We start from the raw sequence: 12,412 nt of genomic DNA, 5'->3' as shown, positions 1-12,412 counted from the left end.
CAATTCGATAAAATTAGAAATTAAGTACACGTAATGAATGGCATATCTCCAGAGATGTTCTTAGTATAAAGAATTAAATGTAATATAATAAAATAATTATTCAGTCAAAAATATGAACTTTGAGTAGCAAGTCTTTTGGAGGTTTTCATTTGTTAAATTAAAAACAGTTTATTTTCATTTAATGTAACCTAGTAGTAGTTTCCCCTCCCTTTACTTCTCCCTTTTTTTCTCCTTCTCTCCCCTCTTGATCTGCCCCCTCTCTGTCATTAGAAAAACAGCAAGCTTCTAAGAGATAACAACCAAATATGACAAAAGTAAGTATAAGTTGAAGCAAAAATAGCAGAGGACACAGCAACCCCACAAGAGGAATAACATCTGAGGAGCTGACACAGTAGATATAGACTAACTTGTTCTCCCAGTCAGGACTCCCACAAAACTAAGTGAGTAATCTATGCTATATATGGAAGAGGACCTGTTGTGGATCTATCTAGTACCTGTGGTTGCTTCTTCAGTCTCTGTGAGCTCCTATTCCCCTTGCTTGTTTATTCAGTGGGACTTATTTTTCTGGTATCATCCAAATACTCTTACTCTTCCTACTAAGAGCAAATCAGTTAGAAGAGTATCTGACCTTGAATGTAAGTTCTATGAAACAACTAAGGCAGTCATGCCAATAGAAAAACCAAGGCAAATGACTTCAAATAGCCTCAAAGACACTTTAAACAATTAGACATTGAGTTTTGAAGTATTTTAAGGAGATAAGAGATCCCCTCCTGACACACACACACACACACACACACACACACACACACACACACACACACACATACACACACACACACAGAGAGAGAGAGAGAGAGAGAGAGAGAGAGAGAGAGAGAGAGAGAGAGAGAGAGAGCGACAAAAATTTTGAGAAAATCATTGGAAAATGTATTTCTATTTTAGGAAAGTTTGGGACATCCAATTCCAAGATCATCAAGGAATTCCTAATGAATTTGCCCAAATGACATTATCTGGTGAATATTTTCATCAACTTGTCAAAGTCCTGTTGAAAGAAAAACATAAAATATCAGCAGGAAAATAACATTTGCAATCATTACATAATTACTATTAGAGTAACATCCAGCTTCGCAGTAGATGCCCTATGGGCCAGAAGACAAGGTAGTACATTCAGAAGCAATAGAGAAGAGGCTGAAACAATATATGCCACAAAATTACCTCTCAGATGTTAAGGAAAGAGCAAGTCTTTGAGAAAGTAGAAAACATATGAATTTAATCCTATTAGGCAACTTTATAAGACATGGCCAAGACGGTCCTATGTTAGACAAAAAACAAAAACATGACATCATAATCATATAAATATGTGAAAGACAAAAAGCCAGAGCACAGCTAATACAGAAAGGAGAGTAGAAAACAATCATAACATATTTTATGCTAATATTACTAAAATATATATAAGAGAAAAATAAACTAGCATTTACAGACAATAAAGATGATATGTATGTATGCTTAGTTATGCAAAACCTGCTTTTGGATGGCTTTTCCCTAATAGGGCTGCTTTGTCTAGTCTCAATAGGAGAAGGTGTGACTAGTCCTACTTCAATTTAACATGCCAAAGGGGCTTGTATCCAAGGGAGACCTCCCCTTCCTTAGGAAAAATAGAGAGAGTATGGAGGGAGGTATGGTGAGAGGAAGGGAGTGAGAGCAGAGGAGGGAGTGAGTGGAAGCTGTGTTCAGAATGTAAAGGAAATTAACTAATTAATTATTAATAAAAAGAAATTCACTTTAAGAATAACAATATATTTCCTGGAAACAAAATTTAAACAATAAATATTTTCCAAATGGAAGCAAAATGAGTTCTGCAGTTACATCAGATTAGAATTCAGTAGGAAACATTTCAAAAGGTTTTAAAAGTTTTGTAAATTTTAAAATTAATTAATTAATTAATTATTTATTTATTTATTTTACTTCCCATTTACTGTCTACCTCTGGTCCAAGCCTCTTCACAATCCTTCTCTCCTTCCCCCTTTCTCTTCTTAGCAGTCAGGAATCCCATTGGGTATTCTGTCTACCCTGGTCCATCAAGTCTCTGTGGATGTGCATTCTCACCCACTGGGGCCAGACCTTTCAGACAACTAGAACATATCCAATGGACAGGTAACATCTTTTAGGACAACCCTAGCTCCAATTGTTAGGGACCCACATGAAGAGCAAGCATCAGATCTACTACAAATGTGCAGGGAGTCCTAAAATCCAGTCTCTGTATGCTCTTTGGTTTGCGGCTCAGTCTCTGAAGTCCCCCAATGTTTCAAGTGATTTGACTCTATTAGTCTTCTGTGGAGATCATATGCCTTTCCAGTTTGCAATCCTTCTCCCTATTCTTCCATAACATTCCCCATGCTCCATCTAGTGTTTGACTGTTGGTATCTAGATCTGTCTGAGTCAGATGCTGGGTAGTCTCTCAGAGAACAACCATGCTAGTAGAGAGAGTTTGGGTAGTCTTGTCTTGTCCTGAATTTAGTGTAATTTAAGTTTTTCTTCATTTAGTTTGATGTTGGCTATTGTCTTGCTGTGTGTTAGGTTATGTAATGTGATTTGTATCCCTGATGTCTCTGATACTTTTAACATGAAGCGGGTATTGGATTTTGTTAAAAGCATTTTCAGCATCTATTGAGATAATCGTGAAATTTTTTTCTTTGAGTTTGTTTTGCAGAGTTTAGTCTTTTGAATTAAGAGCTAATGATTCTCTGAATGTCTTCATTGTCTGTTGTTGGGTGTCTCTGTTAGTTCGGTTAAGGATTTATCTATTTTCTTAAATCCTAAAGAACCAATTCGATTTTGCCAATTCTTTTTTTTTGTTTGTTTGTTTTCTTTGTTTCTAACTGATTGATTTCAGCCCTGAATTCCCTGAATTTCATTATTTCCTGCATCTACTCCTCATTGATGTGGTTTCTTCTTCTTCTCCTTCTCCTTCTCCTTGTTCTCAGTCTCCTTCTTCTTCTCCTCCCTCCCCCCCCTCTCTCCCTCTTTTCCTTCTTCCCTCCCCCTCCTTCTTCTTCTTTTATCTTCTTCTTCTTTAGAGATTTCTGGTATACTTTGAAATTGTTGGTATGAGAAGTTTCAAATTTCTTTATGGTGGCAATTAATATTATAAACTTTCCTCCTAGCACTGCTTTCATTATATCCTATGAATTTATGTTTGTTGTGCCTTCAATTTCATAGAATTCTAGAAAATCCTTGATTTCTTTATTTCTTCTTGACCCTAAGACCATTGAGAAGAGAGTTGTTCAATTTCCAAAAGCAGGTAGGCTTTTGTTGCTTTTGCTGATTTTGAAGCCCAGCTTTATTCTATGGTGGCCTGATAAGAATCAAGATGTTTCAAATTTCATGTATCTGTTGAGGCTTGCTTTGTGACTGACTAGATGTAAAATTTTGGAGCATGATCGATAAGGTGCTGAGATGAAAATATATTCTTCTGTGTTTGGGTGAAATATTCTATAAATGTCTGTTAGGTCCATTTCCTTCATAATGCCTGCTAGGGTTTTTTCTCTATTTCGTTTTTATCAGGATGTCCTGTTAATTAATGAGAGAGGGCTATTAAAATCCCCACTATTAATGTGTGTGGCTCAATGTGCAATTTAAACTTCAGCAACATATATCTTACATATGTGAGTATTCTTCTGTTTGAGATGTAGATATTCAAAATTGAAATATCATCTTGGCAGATTTTTTGCTTTGATGAATATGAACTGTCCTTCTCTGTCTTTTTGGATTAATTTTGGTTATAAGTCCATTTTATTCGATATTAGAATGTCTATTACAGCTTGCTTCTTTGGGATTTTTGTTTTTAAAACTATTCTTCTGAGCCCATTACTCTGATGATATGTCTGTGTTTATTGTTGAAGTGTTTTTCTTTAATGCAACATCCATTCTGCTAGGTTGTGTCTTTTTATTGGGGAACTGTGCTCATTTATGTTACAAGCCCCTTCAGCTGTTTCAATTCTTTCTCTAATTCCTCCAACGAGAATCCTTTCACAGGTCATTGGTTTGCTGCTAACTTTCAAATCTGTATTTAACATTTTCTGGCTATGACTCTCAGGACACAGCTATATCTGGCTCCTGTCAGTGTGTACTTCTTAGCTTCATCAATCTTATCTAGTTTTGGTGGCTATATATATATGGGCCACATGTGACTCAGGCTCTGTATGACCATTCCTTCATCTCTGCTCTAAACTTTGCCTCCATATTCCCTCGTATGGATATTTTTGTTCCCCCTTTTAAGAAGGAGTGAGGCATCACATTTTGGTCATCACTCTGCCTAAGCTTCAGGTAGTCTGTAGATTGTATGTTGGGTTATTCGAGCTTTTGGGCTAATAGCCATTTATCAGTGACTGTATACTATGTGTTTTTTTGTGATTGGGTTACCTCTCTCAGGATGATATTTTCTAGTTCAATCAATTTGCCTATGAATTTCATGGAGTCATTCTTTTTAATAGCCGAGTAGTACTCCATTGTGTAGATGGACCACATTTTCTCTATCCATTCCTCTCTTGAAGGGCATCTGAATTCTTTTCAGCTTCAGGCTATTATAAATAATGGGACTATCAACATAGTGGAGCTTCTGGTCTGGTTATATATTGGGGCACCATTGGGTTTATGCCCAGAAGTGGGATAACTTATTCTTCAGGTACTTAACCATTAAGCCTAATTTTTGATATTATTACTAATCTTCATTTTTGTTAACATTCCGATTTTAGAAAAGTTCCCCAAATTTCACAAAGAAGCATATTGCAAGTGCATTTGATTCTACTGTTGAAAGATTATTGATGGGTATGTAAGTAGAAGGGTGACATAGAGGCCTGAGTTATCACTCCTAAATATCAGTTTGATTTAGCACAACATGTAGGAATTACAATGGTTGTAATTTCAAAGCACAAGAGCAAAATTGTGTCTTTCTTCTCATTGAAACATCCTGATTCATTGATACTTATATTACGTTCATTTACAATTTAGGATTCAACTTCATTCCTTAGAAGAATAAGAAGAGTAGAAGCTCCTCAGAGACTGGGAGGGGGTGTAAATAGAGAAGAAGGTGTGAATAGGGTAAAAGGAGGTAGCAGAATTCAAGGGATCTAATTAGGGAAATGGGAAGAGTAGAAGAGGTGGAAAATGGAGGAAATAACAACAAGAATGTATGACAAAAACAAAAAGAATGAAACTATTAATTACTTATTCCTTACATCCTATTCAAGTTCTATATACATATATAGTTTTAATGAACTTTTCTCATCTAACCTAATGTTTTCCTTCCAATACCCAAAGAATTCCTACTAAAAAACCCACACAGGACATGAAAGACTTCTTTCAGGGTATTGTCCAGGGGTGTCAAAAATACTTCTTGGCCAAGTAGTGTGGAAGGTAAAGCAGAAGGGGTGCACACTTAAGGCTACCCTGATTTATATAGCAAAGGACCATAAAGTCTACCTAGCAATTTAAAAACAAAAAGTAAAGGAGAGTATAATGTTTGTACTCAACCATGCCTACTATATGTTGGTTCATATGAGTATAATTCACATTTCTTTGACTTCCAGTAAGAAAACAATGAGCGCATATATGAATAAGCAAGTTATTGAATGAATGAATGAATGAATGAATAAAACATATTTTAGAAAGTTATATTCACAAAGGATTGTCTATGACTTCCTCCAGTGCACTGAGAAAATCTGACTTTGACATTGCCCTGATATTCAATGATACAGCTGCTCCTTTGGCCACCATGTAGGCAATGTTATCATGTTGTTCTTCAAACATAGGAATGCCAATCATAGGGATTTCATGATAGATTGCCTCACAGAGGCCATTGGCTCCACTGTGAGTTACAAAGGCTTTGATTTTTGGATGACCTAGAAGAAGATGAATTCAGATTAACATTAATTAGCAGTTTTGGATATGAAAAGAGATATGTATACTAAGAGGAACTGAAAGGAGATGTTTCTACATAAAGATTCTTAAAATCATAAGCTCTCTAAAATATTTTTCTGACTCAGAGCAAGAAGTAACTAAATTTCTCGAGAAGTATTTTTGCAAATTTGCATGTGACTTGAGATTTGAGGTAAGAAAAACCCTTTTTCAGTTGAACATATGAAGTCCCTAGTAGATAAAAATAATGGGTGAAAAAATGGTATCCCACAGATTGGCAAAAGATTTTACCAAACCTATCTAAGAGAGAGCTAACGTGCAAAATATACGAGGAACTAAAAAGCTTGGCTCCACAGAACAAAATAACCCTATTTAAAAGTATAGTACAGAGCTAAGCAGAATTATTAACTGAGAAAGCTTGAATGGGTGAGAAGCACTTAAATAAATGTTCAAAATCCTCAGTCGTCAGGAAAATGCAAATCAAAATAACCCTGAGATTCCACCTCACACAGGTCAGAATGACTAAGATCAAAAACTCAGGTGACAGTAGTTGCTGGTGCGGACATGGAGAATGAAGGATACTCCTCCAATGCTGGTGGAACTGCCAACTGGGACAGCCACTCTGGAAGACAGTTTGGTGGTTCCTCAGAAAATATGACATAGTGCTACCTGAGGATCCAGCTGTAACACTCCTGAGCATATGCGCAAAAGATGTCTGAACATGTAAAAAGAAAACATGTTCCACTCTGTTCATAGCAGTCTTATTTAAAATAGGCAGAAGCTGAAAACAACCCAGATGTCCCTGAACAGATGAGTGCATACAGAAAATGTGGCACATTTACACAATGGCATACTACTCAGCTATTAAAAACAACGACTTCCTGAAATTTGAAGTAAAGTGGATGGAACTAGAAAATCTCATCCTGAGTGAGGTAACCCAATCACAAAGGAACACACATTGTATGTACTCACTGATTAGTGATTAGAGATAGAAAGCTCAGAAGACCCATGATACATCTCATAGATCATATGAAGTTCAAGAAGCAAAAAGACCAGGGAGTGTGGATGCTTCAGTCATATTCACATCAGGGAAGAAAATAATCGCAGAGTGTAGAGAGTGAGAGGTATCTGGGAGAGAGAGAGGAGAGGAAGGGAAAGGGTGGATGGCATTTCAGATATGGGAGGATATGGGGGATAAGTACCAAGGGTCAGGAATTTGAAAGGGGGTGTGTAACAGTGTTGTAGGTGTAACTAGGGAAAGACACTAGAAAACCCCATGTTCCAGAGACTCGAGGTTTCTAGGACCCAAGAGGCAGTAGTTAGCTGAAATAACCAACAAAGGGGAGAGAAAGTCTGTAGAGACCATATCCTGTAGATAATCATGGATCACATTTGAGGGATGGGGGCGACCACCCACCTCAAAAATATTAATACAGAATTCCTCCTGTGAGATAGAAAGACAGGGACAAAGAGTGGAGCAGAAACTGAGGAAAGGCCATCCAGAGACTGCTCCACCATGGGGTCCATCCCGTAAGAAGACACCAAACTCAGATACTATTGATATGCCAAGAAGCATTTGCTGACTAGAACGTGATATAGCTGTCCCCTGAAAGGCTTTTCCAGAGCCTGACCAACGCAGATATGAATACTTGCAGTCAATTATCAGAGTGAGCATGTGAGCCCTATGGAGTAGTTAGGGCAATGAGTGAAGGAGCTGACGTGGTTTATATTCCCATAAGAAGAACAACAATATCAACCATCCAGACCCGCTAAAGCTCCCAGGGAATAAACCACCAACCAAAGAATACAAATGGAGAGATCCATGGCTCCAGCTGAATTTGTAGCAGAGGGAAGCATTGTGTGGCATCAATTGGAAGGAAGCCTCTTGGTTCTGTGTAGGCTTGATGACTCAGGATAGGGGAAAACTAGGCCGCTGAGTCAGGAGTGAGTGTGCAGGTGTGAGAAGCACCCACATAGAGGCATGAAAAAATGGAGGGAATAGAGGTTTTGTGGAAGGGAATCTGGGAAGGCAAATAACATTTGAAATGTAAATAAATAAAATAATCAATTTAAAAATGTGTTAAGGTTAACCTTGGTTGCTCTGAGTGAATAAAGAACCATTCTGTTGTGTAACTGAGCAAGTTATTTAACCTTAACAATCCGCATGTTGAAAGTTAGGCACTAGTAAGTTCAGTTTTATGCAAAATGATTAAAATGTAAAGTAAGAAGGAGAAACAGAAAGGAAGTGGAGTTATGATTGAATTATTTAACAAAAAATAAGGTCTGGGGCTATAACCACTTAGAAAGTTATGTGTATTCATACATATTTTATTTTAAATTTGTTGTGCAGAATTCAGAGTTGTGATATTTGTTTCCTGTTAACAAAAATGAATTAGTAAACTCCCCCTCACTTAAAAAATGAGAAAGATAGGAAGAAGAAAAGGAAGAAAGAAGTGAGTGATAAAAAGTCAAAATTCGTGTCAGACCTTGTTATCTTAAATAAATAATCCATAGAGCACATGTGATATAAAGAGTTTGAAGTCAAAAGAAATATGTACAGAAATCAGGGACCCTGTCATGATGTCACATTTGTTTTCCAGAATATTACCAAGGAGGTCATTCTGGGGGAGCCACTTGTTGATTCTGGTATTGTATCCTAATGTTGCTGGGGTTTTGCCATCAAATTTCCAAAGAACCTGTTAAATGTTAGAGAATTTTTTTGGTGCTGTCAAATTTAACATTGCAAAGACAGAGCAGGATATATTTAGGAATATAAGTGTAAAGACATAAATCTGTGTATGTAACAAGTAATGGAAAACAAAGCTCCATGTGTTTGAAAAGACCAAGGGGCCATGTTTATGGGAGTGTTTGAAGGGAGGAATGGAAAGAGGAAAATGATGTAATTATAATTTCTAAAAGAGAAATAATTTTTAAATGTAGCATTTTTTTAAGTAAAGAGCAAACAGGTCTGAATACCTTCCATATGATAGATGAGAAAGTCAGAAGTAGTGAATAATGAGAATTCAGAAGACTCACACAAGAGTGTGTCAGCATATCTGTGTTACATTCATACAGGTATCCATAATCACTACTTTCCAGGAAGAGATATGTAGACAAATGAGATAGTTAATGATACAGGAAAATATTAGTACATTTCCATGGTGATATAATTCAACTGCAAAAAAATATTGGCAAATTACTAATAATTTATTTGATCTAAATGATTTGACAACTCTAATATTCCAGTCTTAATATTGTAATGAAAACACATTTTAAATACTTTAGACTTTATATTTGTTCACTTATTCTGTGTTATCTTATTGAATTTCAATTTTTTTCATTGACTGTGTATTTTTTGTTTCCCATTCAGAAATCTCTTTGCCCACAAGTACTTGGAAATAATAGCCAACATATTGGCTCATGGGAATATGGAATCATCTGACTCATCTGGAAGAACCCTTGCATATTGTATTATTGGAATGGTCCAGGAATGGAGTTGTGTGAGTAGAATTCTTATTGCTTTGAGAATACTCTGAGAAAACAGGACAAGAGTCTTGTTACCATGTTTCTTTGAAACACAAGATTTCTCTTGCTATGTGTCTGTGTCATCTTCCTATGTGTACCAGATAAGAGTTGAGTCTACATATTAGTACCCTGACTGGTCCTTGTGATTGTATACAGCTTGAAGTTCTGTGATCTTTACTCATATGACATTTCTTAAGCCTCAGAGTATGCATTGTTTGAGCTGTGAATAAAGTTGGCTATTTCATGAGATGTTACTCTGCCTCAAATGTCAGTTTTATTCTACCAAGTCTCACTGTTTCTGGAGCTGTAACAAGTGGTACTGGATGAGGACCTAAAGTTGGCTTCATAACAGGAGATTGGGCACACTCAGAGTAAGAGGTGAATCAGAATATTAGGGCAGAATACTGACAAACCTATGCTTGAAGTTGGTCATAGGGGCATTGATTCAGACTATTATCCAAATACTTTCTTTACAAAGATAAGGTTAATAATCACCAGGAAGTGATGCCCAAGTTCTTGCATGAATATAAACATGACAATGTCTTAAAATTGTTTTTTTTTCAAAGTTCATGGCCTTGTTGGGCACCAATGGGAAAAGAAACCATTGTTCCTGCCACGGCTGGTTGCACAAGTATAGTGGAATGTCAGGATGGGGAGGCAGGAAGGCGTGGGGTTGGGTTGTGGAACACTCTCATAGAAGAAGGGGGGACGATGTTATAGGGTTTTATGGACTGGAAACTGGAAAGGGGATAACATTTTAAATTTAAATAAAAAATATCCCAAACAAAGGTCAGTAGAAGATTTCCCAGTGCAGACAAAATGCAAAGGAAAAATCGCAACACTGGCAACTATGCAGGTGATCTAATCTTGAAATCTTTCCCTGCTTAATGAAGATTTAGTAAAATGTATGGAAAAAATACTACATCTTAGGAAAACTAGGGCAGTTCAAGGGAAAGAAATTCATCCATCCATTCCTCCCTGACCTGATTAGCTGTCCCCAGTATTGCTTGTAAAGTTTCAATAATGTCAAAATATTTATCAGGAATTAGATACGGATAGTGTGAAAGATTTTAAAAAGGCCTGTTCTTCCTATGGTCTTATTGCTCCATATAACTATGATTATCTTTGCTTGGAGCAATGAGCCAAAATGTCTGCCCTATGCTTTTCCTGTAATTGCTAAAATGCTTCTTAGCACTTTTCAATTTCCTCACTGGTAGGTATGGCTTGAAGGCAAAACCCATTAAAACGTTCAGCACTTAGGACTGCAGGATAATCCTAGAAATATCCCAAAGAAAGTCTGACAAGGATTTGTATAAACATGTTACCAGTTGCATGATATACCTCCATCAGTGCCCTCACATTAGATATGCTGCTATGGCTACCAGCGTGAAAACTGATATGGAATCAGACTTAGTGTCTTGTAATATAGAAACATGTAAGATACCTCTACACCTTATGCCAATTTCAGAGGGAGAATCAGAGATGCTATTGAAAAATAAGTAAAGGGGGAACAAATTTAAGAGTTCTTAAAACAGTTAGTTTAGATAATTACAATAAAGATTTACAAGGATTAAGTCAACCTTCAAAGAGAGATAAAAATATTCTGGACTTTCTGAAGTTGTGTAGCAATGTAGGGACTTACAAACCTAGAGGGAATTTACCTGTTTAAGGAACGTTTATTTAACAAAAAAAAATGATGCTGGTAAAGTGACCACTTTAAGAATCAAAATAAGTTGCCATTATAAGAGTTCAGTGCTCAGAATCAAGGAGACCTGACTTATGCTCTGTATGCAAAAAGGGCAAACTTTGGGATAAGGAATGGTGAAATAAATATGGGGAGTATGGCAATATATTGCTTGGCAACAAAAAAATAACACTGGCCAAGAATCAAGAAACCTTATGAGGGAACCCTAAACTATACAACGTAAGGATTTAAATCTAAAGGACATAGGATTTCTGCCAGCTTCAGAGTATAGCCAATCTATTATTTTATTACAAACTACTTCTCAAACAAGTGCTACTCTTAATAATCTTTTGTTACACGGGGTATTATTAATCTTTTGTGAAGACACTTTCTACACCAATCTAATGCAGAGACCTGTATTTTTACTGCTAATGCTACCTACTGTTCACAATCTCAATTGCTAAGTAAAAAGTTGGGATACCAAAAGGGTTAAGGGCAATAAAGGTTATGGAACCACTGTTCCCATAATAACCATCATAAGCATGGATTGGCTTTTGCATAATGGCTAAACACTACATAAAATTCAGTTAATAAGTCTGTAATCTCAAATTTCTAAATGAAAAGTTATAGGCTCCTCACAGTAGTCAGACAACAGTTGGAGAATGGCAACAGAAATCTGTCCTTTTCTCATTGATATTTTCATGTTTTACAATTTACATATATGTTAAATGGATGCTTAGTTGACTTGTGAAATCTTAATGCCACCACGTGGTCAACTTGATCTATGCAGCCTGGATTATCTACAGTGACATCTATTACTAAAGTTTTGTCTTCAACTGTTATGAATTTGAAAAACTGCTTTTACACTATACCTTTTCATGTTAATAATGAGGTATATTTAGTATTTTCTGTTTCTTCACTCAACCCTAAAGAACACCAGCTTTAATATCAATGTGCTGTATTACCTACGGCATGGCAAAATGTACTATGATAACCCAATTCCATGCTGTAATGGTTTTAGAGCCTGTGAGGTAGGCCTTTCCTTAGGGTTATAATATTCATTATATGGATGATATTCTAATAGTCACCTCCAAACCAAAAGAGCTACAATGTGTATATGGCATGATTCAGAATGTGCTACATAAATATGGACTGATTATTACTCTTGGAAAGGTACAAAGGTCAGAAATTGTAATATCTGGGGCAACTAGTAATGAGAATGATTGTTAGTAACCATGAAAAGAACAATTTAAAAAACTCAACAACTTTCAAAATTATTAGGGAATA

The sequence above is a fragment of the Rattus norvegicus genome, chromosome 14, assembly GCF_021556685.1.
Source record: "Rattus norvegicus strain SHRSP/BbbUtx chromosome 14, alternate assembly SHRSP_T2T, whole genome shotgun sequence".
NCBI classification, from domain to species: Eukaryota; Metazoa; Chordata; class Mammalia; order Rodentia; family Muridae; genus Rattus; species Rattus norvegicus.
The sequence above is the reverse complement of the archived record's forward strand: the minus strand, read 5'-3'. Positions refer to the sequence as shown.